The sequence below is a fragment of the Antedon mediterranea genome, chromosome 1, assembly GCF_964355755.1.
Source record: "Antedon mediterranea chromosome 1, ecAntMedi1.1, whole genome shotgun sequence".
NCBI classification, from domain to species: domain Eukaryota; kingdom Metazoa; phylum Echinodermata; class Crinoidea; order Comatulida; family Antedonidae; genus Antedon; species Antedon mediterranea.
This window is the reverse complement of record NC_092670.1, coordinates 36,603,676-36,619,806: the sequence shown is the minus strand read 5'-3', so window position 1 is coordinate 36,619,806 and position 16,131 is coordinate 36,603,676. Positions and strand designations below refer to the sequence as shown.

At 32.8% G+C, this 16,131-nt stretch overlaps 1 long non-coding RNA gene across 1 annotated transcript in view; it reads left to right on the top strand.

The window, feature by feature from the left end:
* The first annotated feature begins 12,216 nt into the window (after positions 1–12,216).
* Positions 12,217–16,131, top strand: part of LOC140049765 (uncharacterized) — a 54,205-nt gene continuing 50,290 nt past the window's right edge. The window contains exons 1-2 of the long non-coding RNA XR_011845327.1: positions 12,217–12,340; positions 12,741–13,019. This is a non-coding gene — a long non-coding RNA (uncharacterized lncRNA). The remainder of the gene's footprint in view (positions 12,341–12,740; positions 13,020–16,131) is intronic.

The following is a 16,131-nucleotide window of genomic DNA, read 5'->3' as shown; positions in this document are numbered from 1 at the left end:
AATGTTAACTTGACCTGTTTATAATTATGTATCTCGTAATCTTCGTCCATTAGTCGATTTTAAATGCGTACAAATTTGAAGCTGCAGCTCGGGGAGAAAGCATGGTGTTTTATTCCTAAAATTAAGAGACCTACATCTTGGTTCCCACTTGGAGATAACGCAATAAACGTAGTTGACCAATCAACATGCGTTGCACTTACATCTAATCCTTCCTAGTGTGAACGAAGCTTAATGATCGCAGGAAGCCTGCCTCTCAGTTGTTTACTTTCATTTAATTTGCCTCTCGTCTTTATAATATCAAAATCAAAAACAGAAGAAAAAATACACGTTTTCATTAACATATTTTTTCATGTATAGGCCTACTAATCAACGTTATATTAAAGGCGTAACACTTTGTTCCCATGCTTGACACAGCGCAATTACATACGCGCACCAACGCAGGTATGTTGACCAAGCGACAGTTTATTGATCTACCACGTCACGATTGGTCAAAGGTCAAATTACATGCGTTACGCTCACGGCGTTTCGTTCAATTGGAAAACTGTCTTAAGTAACAGTTATAACGTATCGAGTGATTTATTAACAAATGTATGCAAAATTGTCATCTTTCCGGACTCTTTATTAATGTATTTTATTTAGAATGTTTTTCTTGTATGGAATGTTTTAAAAAGTATGTCATAATTTATAAAATAAACGAGAAGAGTGAACACAAGAGGTTGAATCATACAAACGAGAAAACTGAAGACATTGTATATCCAATAAATGTGGAGATTTATTCTTTTTATACCAAGTCTTTCCTTAGCTGTCTGAGTTAATCCTAGTTAATGTATAGGCAAGACAAGGTAAACACTACTGACCATACACATATTTATCATTACCAAACCTTTCTACTCTACAATAACATGAAATCGATAAATATATTCTCGTATACATATTTTAGTAATTTTATATTTAAGTTTTATTGCAATATATTTCCAATCCAATAACTAATAGGTTGTGGCATTTATGGTGTCAAATGTACGTATGTGTCTGTCGTTCATCTTCTGTTTGCTTGAACATCAACACAATTTCCTATCGACTTAAGGGGCATTGGTTTTACTTTAAAAATGTAGAGCAAAGGGTAATTTGAAAGCATGTTTATGCCATTTGTTACAACACCGATTACCGACCTAGTTTTTAGATAAATTGCATAATTTGGTTTGTCATAGATTCTTAACTCAAAAATAAGTTTTTTTGATAAATTGTGATAATTTGTTGTTTTTTTTTTCGTTATAACATTTTAAGCTATATATTCAGTGATAATATTTATGCTTACAGTTGATCTCTAGAGTTATAGCGTTTTTAGATAAGCCATTAAAAATTACATTAAAAAATGTTGCTTGCTTTAGAAACTTAGTCATTGGAGACTCTGATTGCAGCACGATATATACGATACTAACGCGTTCGAACCGATATAGCGTAACCAGCATACACATGCGTAAAACAACTTAAGTTATGAAATCTTCCCAAGACTACCATAGTTTCCGAATTTAGAGTCAGCAGTCGTTGAAGTTTGCTATTAACGTTAGAGAAGTAACACCGGTTTTTGTTTCTCACTTGTAGATCGGGGAAATTGAGGGTGCTATTATTATTATTACTCACATGAGTCTCTATATGCTGCTATATTTTATGGATATTTTGTAAATTTTGTTGTTTCATTTTTCTTAAATAAAGATAATATACCAGTCAATATAATAATAATAAGTTAAACATTCACACATGCGCACTAATCATCTTATTGGAATTGCGCCAAGTATGAATCACCAATGCTACATGCGTAACTTTTTTTTCAACAGAACAATGTATTTTGCTACAATAAGTTTGTCATGATTCGTCAATTTCTTCAGTTTCTTCATGAACAATCCTTATGGCAGTTTCTTTGATATTATTTGCATATTCGAGATCATTTTCATTATGATCATTAACTCCATTCGTCAAGACAGACTGTTCAACACCGAATAGCCATTCTATAATCCTACTGTCGTTCTCAGCACTGTCAACATCACTGTCCGAATGGGAACATTCAATGTCATGAAGCATTTGTACAGTAAGATTTGAATCAGAAGTTATTGCTGATTGGCATCTGTCAGGAGCTTTGCCATTATTTGTTATTTTATAAATCTTTGAACCCTTATTTAAACTGTCTTGTTTACAACCTGATTTATGCTTCTCTAACTGCATCCTAGAGTTTGCTTCGTATTTTAGAGGTAGGGGTGTATCAGAATATCTGCGCCTGTATAAACGCGGATTTTTTTCTGTAGGTTTTGATTCATTATTTCTTTGTTTTAGCAATTCTGTGGGTATACTAGATAGTCCTGTAAGTGAATTTGACCTGTTTTTACGACCAGTTGGAAACGTCCCACTTTTGCCAACAGTTGAATTATTCAACGATGTACTGGACGAATTCCGTGATAATCTGAGCTTGGAAAAACTATTATTTGATGTTCTTGGAGATGTCTTTGACAATGATATTCCTTCTGTGTTACCACTATCATAAGCGGATTCCAACCCTGATTCAAAAGGTATAGGTGAAAGCAATGGATGTCTTGGGCTAGCTGATCGGTTTGTCTTTTTATCATCAATCGGCGGTAATAGAAATTTACCCAATTCTGGCGCGCTTCCTCTTCTGAATCTTGCAGACGATGCACGAAAGAGGTCAAGTTTGTCGTCAGACATTTCATGAACATCGCCTGATTTACTCCGCATCTTATTATTGGTCGAAAAATAGTGAGTCTGAGTCATGTTGTATTTTCTGTCTGAAAGAAATGATAACAGAACATTACGTTTACTCAAGTGTAGTGCCTACATGAGTAAATACAAGAAAAGTATTGTCTGAATTAAATGATTGTCTTATATCGATGCGTAACCCGGATACATCTCGATATCAAATATGCATTGAGTGCAATGGTCAGACAGGTCACACAATCAATTATGCTCAAGTATTAAAGATAACTCAATTTATAGTATAGTTCTTGAATGGTAAAATTGAAAACTTAAAAAATAAAAATTGTAGTTGACAGATTCATTCTGAAATGTCAAAGATTGTTGATTGATTATACTTGCGTTACCTTTTGATTATATATTCATAATGTATAGAAAAGCATTGCAGTAAATTTTTGTTTGCAAAGACGAACAAACTAGTAGTTCCTTTAGGCCTATATACCATGAGATTCTCAAACAATTTTGCCTATTACCATATATGAAAATTAGTCAACTTCTTCACTGAGAAACTTTATAAAACTTTGCTCGTATTTACAAAATGAAGTTTGCTAGTGTAAAAGCCAGTCATTGTTGCCCTGCCAAGAGTAAGGTTTTAAAAAATATAATCTGTTTACAACTAGAAGGAACTTCCATAATTCACACTTGCCAACTAATTAGCAAACACACGTTTGATGACAATTCAATTGCATTTTGAATTACAATAATACTTATATGATAAATAGTTAATCAATTGTTGATCAGAATTTGTCAAGGTCTCAAATTGAATGGACACAAACAGTTATTGTTAGTTAATCCTACAAAAGTAGTTAATTATTCATTGTGTTATTTTGTCCATTGGCTTTTGATCTACCTGTGTTTTTGAACATGATCGGTATTCGTAGCGTGCCAACACGTTCTCAATTTCGTTAAAGCTCTGTCTACACTATCAAATTTTATGTTTCAAAAATATGCCCATATATTTGATTTCATTTATTTTTTCTCCATAAAAATACAATATATAATAAAGTATACATAAAGTTAGATAGTGTAGACAGAGCTTTAAAAAGGGTTTGAATTGAAAATATGTTCATAGAATAGGACTTGGAGATAATATTGTCAATTGCTGTCCATTTCTATTCCTTCTGCTTGATGTTTCGTCTGGCGAATGTATCTAATGCCAGTATGTTTAAATATTACGATGTTTAACGATCATGTTAACTGTTGCATTTGCGTTTTATCTTCGTTTTATTACCACCATACTGTCAGTATTTCACACATTTATGATGCTAGGTCATGTGATGTTTATACAATTTATCGTTTATGCTGTTTTATACATGTGAAAACAAAGGAAACGAAACGAATGTTTTACCAAATAAATTGAATTGAAAAAGAAAAACATTTTTATAGGCACTGACAAAGTTTGTGCCAACATCCTCATTGGCTAAACATGCACGATAGAGGCCCCTAAAGAGGTTGCACCTTGACACAAACAAACCTTTTGTTAGGCCTAATTATCAGTTAAGAATACATGTAATTATTCTCTTTCGGGTGAATATATTTAGTATATTAACTCCCTTAGTCAATATTATCCATGATTGTTACCCTAGCTCCAAGGTTAGCTGCTACATATCTATGGATCATAACAGTATCTTTATTATTTAAAGTAATTTGCCATGTTTGGTATAGAATGAATTATAATTAACGAAAGTCAACGTCCACTGCGTTTATATTCTTCGATTTCCTCAGTGTTAGATTTATTATTATTTTTAGACCCGATTCTCAAAGTGTTATGCAAATTGTGTTGTAATTTATACGTACCTAAAGCTATCGCTTGGCGCTTGATTTAATTACAGCCATTAAGCTATCTAGCCGACTGTTTGAAATTAAAGTCTTTAAAAGTTCTAAATTAATGGTGACAATTAAAGCTTAAGTTAGGTACAAAATTGTTTTATGAACGGATGATGAACTTGCACTTAACGTTCTGTTTGAATTGCGAACAAATTAAGAACAGAATGAGAAAGATGGTTTTGTTTTCAAATAACTGAGTAATTCATAAATAGAAACAGCAACAAGTTCCCATTATTAAAATGTGCGTATTACCTGAATTTGCATTGAGCACTTTGTGGATGTGTGCGCTTTATAAATCTTATTATCTTTTATCTATCTTATCTGAATTGAACAAAGAGAATAAGATCAATAATGATATTACATACTGGTAATGAATTTGGTGAAAGTTCTCAAAAACAATGTTTATGTATTAACATTTTATGTGTGAAAACATCTCATTTATGTTTCTAGGCCTATTATATAAACAGACTTTTTTTTTTACTTAACTTGCATAAGTTGTAAATGCAACCAGGGAAGAGTTAAATTACAACTAGGCATAACCAGGAAAGAGTTCCCTGACAAAACATAATTACGTTTTACTGTAAAAGAAACACAATTTGTGTCAATTATATATAAATATAATGTATTGACCTAATAGAACAAAAGTAGCAGAGAAATGTAACTCATTTCTCTAAAATTACAATTTAATTGTACGAATTAGGAAACAATGTATAAAATAAAAACTCATATTTTACTAACCTAGCTCAAAGGTATTTTGAAAAATTGTAGAATTTTAACAGTCTTTTCTGATTCGTTGAGCCGTCTCCATCTCATTTAAGATCGTCGTATGAATCTTCTATTACAGTGTTATTTTATCAGAAAGAATTATACAGTCCATTACCGCTATTTGATATAGTCGAGATTTAACGAATACAATGCTTGTTGTTTTAATTCAAGAAGTCCTGCTTACGGTGCATGTCTGGTTAGTGGTGAATACATTAAGAACAGTACGGCACTATACTGGTTACTTGAAATAGTCTTGGTTAGTTCCAGAGTCACGTTAAACTGTTTATACTAGGTTACCGGTACCCGTTATGGTGTAAACCATCCACATTTTTAAAAAGTAAAATAAATCAATGTCTTCATTATCAGGTATTTCCGTAATGGGTCCAATGAGACAATCATGGAGAAATAAGTAAAACATACATTTATCTCTCCGTGGTACAATGATCGGTGTCTGACTGTATAACCAGGCTAACCATGGTTGTTGGTATAATTGAAGAACTTATATTAGTACGGTAACGGACCTGGAAGTCCGTTCTACACACAATGATTAACAACACTAGGCTTAGTTACGAAGTATTGATTAGCCAGGCCCGAGTATTATTTAGGCGTACGGCGTGTCTATTTTTATCTCTAGGCCCTTTTCATCGCTCGAGCGGTTTGTTGGTCGTTCTATTCACAAGAGACGTGAAATAATAGTTATGCGATACGATACTGTATAAACAAAGCGGAACACAATTGACCACATCTCTAATAAAATACTAGGAAAATGTTTCATTCGTGTTATCAGCAACCATTCTATTGTCAGAGGTACTGGAGACGATTCAGGTTTGAATGAGATTAATCAAATTTTGACATTCCCGCAGGACACTGTTATTTTTAGTAAGGCAAATTTTCTAACATTACGAATAATGATAAACAAAATGAGTACATCTACATTACGTGAAGATTAATCCGTCGAACTTTGCTCGCATATTGTAAATAGTTTTTGGTCATATTCTCTTACAGAATATCTTAATTATACTTATAAATACTTTCACTTTTCGAATTTTATGGATACATTTATTTTCCATTATGTTGCGTTCTATCTATTGTCAGAGCTAAAAGGCTTTCAAAATTGTTCTTTGAAATTACATTTAAGGAGTTCAATCTATCATATGCAATTCGGTGTATTTTTGCATTTCATTTAGCAAATGTACGCAGAGCAACATTGAAAATATTGTTTTTATCATAATTTGTCAATATGGAGCTTTTGATTTTTGAAAGAAAAGTTGGTGATCTTGACATTTGATGACATATGTGTGCATGTGGGGACAATGGGTATCTTCAACTCGACTCCTCGACATAGTTTTGGTTAGATCGACAAAATATATGAGGCTCCTAGCAAATTGTAATCTTCATGATGATGCATGTGATGCTACGCACACACACGTTCAAAAGCTTACATAAGGATTTAAACACATGCGTAAAATCACGTGTTTAGATACAGATTAACGCGTTAAAAAAAAGTGCACTAACATCGTAAGAGATAGAAAATGAAAGGTCATGATGTCTTATTAGATAACGATTACCTTACTTTGCGTTCATTAACCGACTTAAGCCGTTTATGCAAAATACAAAATATTGAACTTAGATTTGATTGAATCTTATACATATTATATTCAAGACCAATAAAAAAAAATAGTGTGGTCACACTGAAATGTAAGTTCCCAAGGACGCAACGCAGGGACGTAAGCGCAACTTAAGTGATTTGACCAATCACAAGCGATGGATTATTCGAACGTTTATTTGTCATTGGTCAACTCGCTTGCGTATCGTCTACGTCCTGAGTGAGTACAGTATAAATAACCGAAGTGTTTTAAGTAAATGTCTTAAGTGTGTTTTTAATCTTATTTCTCTGGTCAGTAGAAAATATACATAATTAGTAATAAATTCGCATGGTTATAAATTACATATACAGAGTTATGTGCGAACTGTTTGTCTTTTTATTCAATGTAAACTGTTAAACCATGTTCGATTTTATTTATTCAGAAAGTCAATAAGTACTTAGTTGTCGTTATGTATTCAGTCTTAGTTTACTAAAGGTTACAAGGGTCGCGTACGGTAGCTGATGAACGTTCATTTGCAAAACGATTTAGGCCTACAATGTAATAATAATAATAATAACAGGATTTTTATAGCGTATATTAGTATATGTAAACTATGTATGTAGATACCTATCGGATGAAGGCCTACTCTTTCTACATGCATTGTTTCTTCATAAAAGATTAAATTGTCCAAATTGTAAAGATAATATAATGAGATAAAAGATTTTTTTTTAAAGGCAAAAACTGGAGTGAAAAAAACAAAGACCAAAGCTCGGTTTATGGCTTTAAAAGTTTATCGTCGCCGTAACGTACTCTATTAAAGTATAATATTGTGCTCGGAATTCTGAATTTCCAGTCAAAAATCGAAACCTTGACTGATGGACTAACATAAAAAAAAGACAATAAATACGGACGTGTAACAAGTTTAGTCGTTGCCGTATGAATAGACCAAGATTTTAAACTATAAAGGGACCAAAACGGACGCGACAATGGGAGTATAAGGCATCTTGCCTAATATATCCATTACCACTATAATTGCATATTGCTCTCTAATCTTGCGTGTTTATTACTTATTTGCAATGGACATTGTCAATGTCATTCACCAACGATTTTTTGTTCGCAGTAAGCCTATAGTAAAATATATAAATAATAAAATATACTCAATTTGGTTCTAGTCAGATATAGGCTTTGTACTCAATTCAATGTGTTGACTCACAAGCAACAGAATTTCTGATATATGAGATATTAATGAATTCTACATCTATTAATTTAAGCAATCTATTTCCTGACAAACAGACTCGCAGTTTACGTTGATTAAATTCCAAGCTACAGATTTAACAAATTTAAGAAAACAAAATGTAAAAGGACTTGTCAGATGTAGTTTGTCATTTGATTTCTTTTAGAATTTTCTTTCCTATTTCCTAATTATTTGAGGTTTTTTCTATAGTGGTGCATTTCTTTTCCAACAAATGACGATGGAAATAGAATGAGTTTCCAATATAAAACGCAGCGAAGGGCGTAATAACGCAAATCATTGGATCAATATTATGCTTGGTTACCACTTTAGACGCAATGTAACGCAACCTACGCAACGTAAGAAAATGCCCTTCCAATAATTGTGTTTTCCCCCTCCTGCGTGAAATCAAACTTTGATCTTTGCAGCACTGTTGCGTCGACGGTTCCCACTTGTAATTACACAATACAGAACTTTGCGTCAATACGTCATTGTGTTGCGTTACCCTGCGTCGCTAGTGGGAACCACGCTTTAGTGAGTTGACCAATCACAAGCCATGGATTATTCGAACGGTCGCTTGTCATTGGTCAACACGTTTGCGTTGCGTTTACGTCCTTGCGTTACGTCCTAGTGAAAACCAAGCTTTACAAGCGATGGCGCTCTCATCACCAAACCAACCAACCGTCGTCTGGCATTTTCTTTTCTTTTGTTTAGTTTGCGTTTAAATTATCGTGTGACTAGTAGTCGGTAACTAGGCATTCAATAAATAATATTATTTTAGAAAAAGTCTTCGTTGATACAGTTGTTTGCATATTGTAGTAATTGTATTAACGTCCTATGAAACAACATACAATATCGAACAAAAGTGTTTACAACATCGAGTTAACACATTATGCTCTAAGCACGAGCAATTACTGATAACATAACATAGAATGCTCCACTAGACTCATATTATTCAAAGCAAACTAAAATCGTTCCATTCATTTAGGAATTGATTCGGTATTACCTTTCGTTTACCAACTCTAAAACAGCCAACGGCTATTAACGTACTTGATTTTGAAATGTATACCTTGAATTTAACGATAGTGTAAATAGATGCACAGTTGTCTATTGATACGAAAGAGTTGTCTGTTTGTTTGTTACTTCTTGCATTTCATAACACACTGAAATACAATCTACCAATGTTTACTTGTTTCTACAATTAGAGAAGTGCCATTTTTAAACCTTTTAAAATAAAGTAAATTATGGTAAATCATTCTCAATGTTTAGATACAATATTAAAGCGTAACTAGAGGCTTATTAGACAGTTTTAGCAAAATTCGTGTACTACGTCACACATTCCGTGTAGCGTGGCATAGTACGTGATACCGATTTTCGATGCGTTTCGACGTGCGGATTTCATTTTATACACGTTTAAGATTTATTCGTAAATTAAGTTTTTTAACGCGGAAAAGATCACATTTACCAGCAAAACTTTAAAAGAATATTCAGTATAAAAATGTTTCAAGAAAATGCAAAGATCAATATTTTCCTTTTTTTAAATTATGTTTATGACTTAATTTCAAATAAATAATTAGTTAAAATTGGTTCAATCTAAATAATCTTTGGATATAAATACAACTACGGTAATTACCTTCTTTTTAACTACTATAAATTCTATTATTAAAATTAATGATAATATTTCCACAATTACAATATAAGATTTGCCAAAACTACAATTTTATCCGAAAAGCATACATTTCATTTAATGAGAAGAAAATCTATTTTTTAAATGGCCCACAATTATGGAATTGTTAAGCATTTTATTTAAATCTCTTTCTAAATCTTCCTTCGTTCAAATATAATCTAATTATAGTTTCTGGCTACGTCTTATGATAAATAAATTTCCTGCTATTGTTCTTGTAATTTGGGCTACTGTACCTTCAATATTGTATTTATTTGTTTTTATTTGATAGAGTTAAAAGTTTCTCTCCAAACTTATTCAGGCCTCCTTTTGCACACTTTTTAACTAGTGTAATTTTGTTGTTTAATTAACAAACTTGAAAAAGAAGTAACAAGAACAAAAAATGTTGGCCTAGATAGGCATAGGCTAGGCCTACCACTTACTAGATAGCCCTAGCTCTAACGGCAGTAAAATGATTTTGCACAAATGGAAAAAGCTACGAGTTATGACACGCACATGTAGGCGTAAACGTGAGTTTGCACAAACCCTCTATTACTGCTCGATTGTTAGTGTCTTGTCTGTCTGTTGCCAACTGCCCAACCGCCCTGTTATTATAATAAATTACTATTTATTGTATTCTCTTTTGCAGCATAGGAGGCAAAATTCTTTACAGATGTGCAAACAAATAAAAGTACATACAAGTTGTTTAAAAACATACATAATAATAATTAACATAAATAGTTAACAAGTTATGAAATTGTAAGTAAATAAGGAGAAATAATTATATAGACAAACGAATTTTCCATAGAATGTGGTTTTTTTTATTGGTAAAAGAGGGCGTGATCACGCAGTAAACGTTTTGAAATTCATTACGAAAAGTTTATTTCATAAAAAAATTAATTGAGTGTATGATACTGGAAGGCGATAATAGTTTTTCAACGATAAATAATTGAACTTAAATTAATTACACATCATCAATAAACATCAATGAGTATACAGACACCACCCTGTCTGGCTTTACATCAGAAAAATTGAATTCCTTCATGGTGAACAATCCTGTTCGATTGGCGAAACATCGTATTCTGATCATAGTCAGAGTTAAGATCAACAAGCCTTTTAGTGTCTATATCTAATCAACTATATTCCAATTTCAGTTGTTGACAGTTATGGCATTGAATGACCAGGCCTACTAGCCGAGGATGATACGAGGGCGCGAGTATGAAAGTGAGGACAGGGCCATAATATAAATACTGTATAATTATATAAGTTTATATGGCTGAAGAGGAAGTTTAAAATGATAGAGGGAAGCATTCAACAAATTGCCGCCTTATTTTCCACAGCAGCAGCAGTAGACTTGCCCCAAGTCTGTATTATCTTTTTTTTAAATTTATTGGTTTTTATTTCGACCGCGATTTTTGTCTGAAAATACAGACTTGTGAAACACGTATAGAAATCGATTTGCAGACCGCAAACATACGATAAGAATGACGTAGGTTATCATACCGTATTTGGCTATAAGGGGCGGGCGGTATGTAAATATGGATTTCGAATCAACAATGATCATTTTGTTTCAAAATGAAAGAGATCGAGTACGTAGGCCTACCAGTGCTTAATGTACGATCGAGACTGTTTTGAAATATAAAATAGTAATGCCAAGTTGTTTTGTTTATTAATTGTTTAGTCCTTGGCCTAGGCCTCTTTCGTAGGTCATACTCAACTCGCACGTATGACCTGCCAAATAAAACGCCAATGAAGTAGGCCTACATACCACCGGCACACAACAGGGCTACACCACCACACAGAACAGGACAGGGTCTGGGTGGGAATTAAATCAAAATTATCTCCGCGTAATAAATGATCCATTCAATGTTTGATTTGCGGAGAAGCTATAGCCTATCATATCAAGACGAGTTTCATGTTCTTGGGAAAAAATGCCATCAAATGTTTACCAGACTACTAGGTATATAAAATAATTTCTAGCCTTCAGAAACTTTCATAAATGTACCCAAGTACACATTGTCTAAACGTAACATAGCGCATGCGCATCATCTTAGTTGTTGATCGAGTCTTTGAAATTCTGAAATATGAATATTAAAACGGTGTACGAGTGAGTAGCCAATCGCATGCAGCTGAAACTAGTCAACCGGATAATCGTATGCACCAAGAATTGGTGTCAAACCACGTGACTTGTGCGTGTTTCCCCAGACGGAGTATCCAAAATCAAGTAGTATACGTATGAAACGCCATATGTGCCAAAATATTTATCTTTTTACTAATATTAAGACAAAACTCCGTCTGGAACCCAGACTACAGCAGCAGTAGAAAAACATCTATTTTTTGTTTGTCCGTGGAGAGGGCGTATATCACAATTAAAAAAAGTGGGAGATATGAACGATCGCGCTGTGATCGCAAAAGAGAAAAATACCGAAAAAAAATCACGCTCTGTCCTAAAAATAGAGACGCTATGCCAATAAATGGTATATCTAAACGTAGATTGTAAAGTAACGGGTAAGTAACTTTAGTAAGAATTTAGATTTGGTGGACTAGGCCCGACTGTCAAAACTTTGTTGTGGTACGATGCACCTGGGAATGAATCACTGAGTCGGCGGTTTCCTCCAATATGAGTCGTTTCGCCCCAACCAATAAACAATTAAATAAGAAGCAATTACAGAGTCAGAGTATAATAGTTAGACTTGGAATCTTTCATTGCTCCATAAATATAATAAGGTAGCTACACTTTGAATAATAAATAGTATAAAGCAGATAATATTACAATACAGTACAATTAAACTGTTTATAAGCTATAACATGAGACCGTAATAGTATTGTAGTATACGTCTATCTGTCCATATGAAGACAAAAAAATTCTATATAAATTAATAATATAATAATAATGATATACATATAGGCCTATTTACAGTAGAGTACTCAAACATCAATTCTGATGAACATCATATCTCGCATAGCGCCCTCGTATAAAATAACTGATCTGTGTAGTAAGAGGATGCAAGTCTAATTATGAATGATGGTAGAAGAAGGTCAAGATAGAATATTATGAATTTACGGATGTAAATGAGTGGGGTCACGAAGTTGCGAAAGAAAAACATGATTATTGATAGTGATAAGTGAAATGGTGGCAAGACAATTTGGAACAAGAAAACGCAACGAAGAACAATTGTTAAAATATGTGAGTTGCAATTTAAGTTTATTTTAATTAGTTTGTTGTTTGCACACCGTATGTATGTCACGTGTTTTGTAGTTGCACCATGGTATATTTTCAAGCGTTTTGCCCCTTTTTCTAATGGGCCCCCAGTATCACAAATATTTCCTACTTGTTGTAAGCATAGGCCCTCGCAAGCTCAAAATAGACATTTGCCGTAGGCATAGTTTTTTTTAATCCAGTAAATCTTAATTTTGAAAGCTATTAATAAAATGTGTCACTCATTGTAATAATACATCATTTAATGTTAGGTCTGTATGAACTCAATTTGGTATTAGCAGTTTATTAAAACGATACAACAACAAAAAAAATAATTTAATATGATGTAATCTTTACAAAAATAGATTTTAATGTCCATGCATGCTTACTACAGTTCAATCATTTATTATTATAAGATTATGCAAAAATCACTAATATAAAAGTGAAGAGTGCATAAATAATAAGGCGTGTTTATAAATAACTCTCATAAAACCAAGCCTAGCATGTACATCATAGTGTCAGCCCAGTAATGTGTTCATTGAGCTAAATAGTAGAGTTGGTTAAAAACACATGCCATTCATTCAAAAATACCCTCTATTTTTTTATTTTTTTACGTTTAAAGATGAAATGTGTGTTAACAAAATTATTTTATGCGTTAATCAAAAGATGGAAGTGTTGCAAGTTGCCGAAGAAACCTCGATTTTCTTGGTAAAGTGTGAGCGTTTTATTTTCAGTATAACCTCTATGATGTTGCTAGTGCTACCGAAGGATGGTTGATGAGCGTTAATTCGTTTCTATGGTTACATTGACGTCAAACTATCCCTGTAAAAATTAATACAATTCCCTCTCTGTTCAGATGATGTGGGCCCCTGTATTCGTACGTGCATTAATTGGAAACGGTATGCATAATTAGGTGCAATCGCCGAGGGATTTTTTCGAGTGTGATAAAGTCGATTTTTTCGACGTTTTCAAGATATTATTTTATATACTATACAAATTATTAGTATTATTTTACATTAAATACAGATGTAAAAAATAACGGATTTCTTTGAAAATCCTGTTGACGCGTATAAGCAATCAGTTGTGTTCTGCATGTAAATTACATAATGATCGTACGGACTGAATGACACGGCTTATCGACTGATTTTACATTTTCATTCAACTAATAAAATATGACTAAAAACGAGATAGTAATATTAAACAATAGTCATACACTCAGTTTTCTAAATCCGAGGATGTATTTCATATCTTCACATCGCAAAGCGTGTCGTCACAATACATAAATGATTGCAAAGTAATTATTAATTAGTTTAAATCTTGATTAGTGACTAAGTACTGCATCTCAACAAGGATTATAATTTACTGAAGTATAAACAATGTATCAGAATACACATTAGTGCTATTTACAGCCAGTGAGGTAGGCCTGAAAATGTTATAGGGGGAGAGGTCCTTGGCTTATAATAAAAATAAACACAATTGTCATTAAAATGTTAGCGATAATATAATTGTTATTGTTGCAGCATCGATTACCCTAAGATGTTACAGCTGGTGGGTGCGTATAACGATTTTGGTGGGGGTTGAAATATTGATCTCAAAAACTGAAATTTGGGAGATAATGATGAATATGATAAATATCATTATTCACATGATGAGATATGATTTTGGTAACACGTTGAACGACAGTATTGTAATTATTTTGATAACAATGTCTGTTGATGATTATAATGTTAATATAATGGTTTGGATGAGTATGATTTTGGACATAAGGATGATAACTTTAGTGATAATGATATAGTGATTGTGCTGAAGATGATGTGATAATACTGATAATGAATGATAGTGATTATGTTGAAATGATGATAAGGTGATAATGACGAGGAATGATAATGATGACGAATGATAATGATGACGAATGATATGTGATTGTGATGAAGATAATGGAATGATAATAATAATTAATGATATTGATTGAGATGAAGATGAGGTATGATGATTGGATGATATTGATGAATGATAAGTGAGATTGATAAATATAATGGAATGGTAATAAATGATATTAATTTTAATTAAGATGATTTGATGATAATGATGAATTATTGTGATGATGATGATGGGATAATGATAATGGATGATAGTGATTCTGGGGAAGATGATAAGATGATGATAATGGATGATAGTGATTGTGATGAAGATGTGGTGATAATGACAAGGAATGACAATGATGAGGATGATTTAGAGATGAGGATGTCGGTGATAATGATAAGCAAATAGATGCATAATGAGTGTCGTCACGATTATTTTAGTGATAAAGTTTAATGCTTGGGAAGGTAAAGATAATGATGAATATGGTGATTATATCTGATAATGCGGATGGTAGATTACGATGACATGAATGATGATGCTGATAATGATGACGATGACAATAATGATGAAAATGGTAATCTGATAATGCGGATGGTAGTGGATGAAGATGACATGAATGATGATGACGACGACGATATTAATTCAGTAAGTAATTATTAATAGTAATATTAGCCAGCGTTGATTGGTTTATGGAATAATACATGGCCTAAAATACATACTGTTGGTTGTCGGACCGCGGACGAAACAAGGCGGAAAGTAGCTGAATATTAATATACAATAAATGATCTTTTCTATTATACATGCCATAGTATTTGAATGACAAATGAACTTGTTTATCCATTGTTGTTCGACCGACAAAGCAAACCGGTTTTGTCTTAGTTCAATTAACTTCCCTCGCAACGAATAAATTGCTTCTAATGTTTGGTCGGGCTCTCTATGCATTTGTAGGCCAGACTTTTCTAGACCAAAAATAGCTTTCTTAAAACGTCTTTTAAATTACATTACACTGTACAATAAGATCGGCACTTTATCACACTTTTTAATAGGTTATTGACATAACGATTTCTTTATTAATTCAGGCTTTCGAGTTGCATTATTTCTTGAATATCAAATGCAATTTCTATAATACATTGTCAAAGTATGGTTAGGGTTATTTTTTTTCTTATGACCTATGATAAAGTAGTCACATGTGATACACATGTGTCACAGTATTACAGAACGTTTCTATAACACTGAA